Below are 2507 nucleotides of genomic sequence, written 5' to 3'. Positions count from 1 at the left end.
TCCAAATTCCTGTATCTGCACTTTCAGCCCTCCGGCCTGTGCTCAAGGGAGAGCCTTCCTCTTCCCCACAGGAAGTCACTGCTCCGGCCAAAGAGGCCTGAATCAGCCTCCCACACTAGCCTTCCGGAGGCTCACTCCCACCGGCCCCCATTCTCAATCCAGGAGGTCCTCCCCCTCCTCTCAGCCTTTCAGGGACCACACTCCTACCCTCACCCCACCTACCCCCTCCCCCTCCTTGAAGCCCTGGGGATTCTTCTGCGAGGAATGCTGGTAATACCAGTGTCCTCCTCCTAGGCATGGCACACGTATCCAGGAATCTTCCATTATTTACAATTTGTTTCTTCGATTGGTTGGTTGTGGATTTTGCTTAGCCTGGCTGGCCCCGCATTCTATAAGTAACCAAGGACAACCTTGAACTCCTGACCCTCCTGCCTTTCTCTGTTTCTTGAGTCCCCGATTACAGGTGTGACCACTACTCCAGCTTTACTCTTTAAGATGTTAATTTTTAAGGTTGTTTTTGAGATGGTCTCCCCAAGTACCTGAACCTCGTCTCTCCCTCCGCTGGACTATATTGTTAGCGACATCTCATGCATAGGTATCTTGCCTCCCCGCTCTCTGACAGCCTCTGCTGGGAATGGATTCTAGATTCCAAAGCTCCTCTTCCCAGCAGCCCCTGGCATGGAATGGCGCACATCTAAACGGAGGCATTAACTACGGGCCGATTGATTGGATTGATTGTCAAGAGCTGTAGGAGGCTGTTAGCCTTCTGTAAAGGAATGATATTGGGGGCAGGGAGCTTGGGGTCTACAAGAACCCAGTAATCAGGACTCTGGCTCCCTGGCTCTGGGGCTGACAAGCTTGGAGAGGAATCCTTGTTGATAATATAATACCTGTGACAATTTACCTCTATGTCGTATTAAACCATTTCTGTCTTTGACATAAATGAAGCTTACAATTATGTAGCTAGCTATCCAAATGGCAAATAGATTTCACAAGCCAGGTGTCTTTAAAGGTAGATAACATTCCACAAGGCAGATATTATTGTCTCTGTTTTATAGATTGTTATAAACAGACTCACAGAGGCTAAAAACCAGCCATGAGTTATAACCATGTTTTAGCCTTTGGATTCGTCCCGAATGGTACCCTGCACCCTAACTCCTGCACAGCCTTTCCACCTTCTGCCTTGGATTCGGCTCGAACGGTACCCTGCACCCTAACTCCGGCATAGCCTTACCACCTTCTGCCTAAAGTATTGTTGTTCATGTACACGTGTCCTTAACCAAGGTGAAGTGTGCCTGGTTCATCTTCGTGCTTACACAGCGAGGTTTCACTTAACATTTTTAAAGGGAATTTAGTAGATGAAAGATCTGCTCGGGCCTAAGGAGGCTAGCTGGGCTATAGAGCATGCCTGCTGGCAAGCCCACAGGGTGTGCCCAACTGCTCTGTTCACCTTCAGAAGCCAGCTACAGCCTGTTCCCATTTTCTGCTAGTGGCCCTCGTTCCCAGTGGTCACTTTGACTCTACATAGCCTGCAGCCATTTGGCCGTTCACCAGCCTCTGCAGCCACCACCACCAAGGCTCTTCTCCAGCTAATCCAGCCACCAAGAGGCTGCACAAAGCAAAGCCTTACTTTATTTACTGTGTTTGTTTGATTGTTTTTTTTTTTTTTTAAGACGGAGGTCTCAGGTAACCCAGTCTGGCCTTGAGTTGGCTGTGTAGCCAAGGATGACCTTGAATTTCTGATCCTCCTGCCTCCACCGCCTGTGAGCTGAGATTACAGGGGGGCTCCACCACAGCTGGTTTATTCCATGCTAGGGATGAACCCAGGGCCCCATTCTTTCTGAGCAAGCACTCTGCTGACTGCGGCACACCTGCAGCCCCTTATTTTGTTGTTATTGGTGTTGATTGGTTAGGGCTTCACCCTATAGTCCAGACATGCCTCAAATTCATGGCAGTCCTCCTTTCTCAACCTCTCACCACCAGTTCAGCAAAAACTTTTAAAGTCCCAGTCCCTGCCCACTCCCCCATCTGGAATTTGAAGCGACCAATATACTCTTGAAGCCAGCTCAGACTTCTAGTGATGGGGGACAGTCCAGGGACTGTAGGGGGGCCTCATCTGCCTGCACTCACCAAAGATGGTACTTGCAGCAGGGCAGGGCAGGACAGGCTGGGCAAGGCAGGGAGGGGCCAGCCAGCTGGCTTCAGGGCTGTGTCTAGGGCCAGCTGTTCCCTCTGCTGCCGGGGCTTGACTGTCTCTTTCACCGGAAGCCCCAGTGGCGGTGTGGCTCTGGCTGCCGGGAACCAAATGCGCTATTCTGGGAGTGTGATGGAGTTGGGCAGCCGCTGAAACATCAGCTCCCTTGGTTTCTAGGCTGATCTCCTCCCTGCTGACGACGAGGCAGAGTTCAGGCATTATACAAACCCAGAACCACTGATGGCAGGTCTGAGGGTCCTAAAAGCAATTGTGGTCTTGCTAAAATGGGACCTGGCAGGATGGGGCAGCCTGT

The sequence above is a fragment of the Mastomys coucha genome, unplaced genomic scaffold, assembly GCF_008632895.1.
Source record: "Mastomys coucha isolate ucsf_1 unplaced genomic scaffold, UCSF_Mcou_1 pScaffold5, whole genome shotgun sequence".
Lineage (NCBI taxonomy): Eukaryota > Metazoa > Chordata > Mammalia > Rodentia > Muridae > Mastomys > Mastomys coucha.
The sequence above is the reverse complement of the archived record's forward strand: the minus strand, read 5'-3'. Positions refer to the sequence as shown.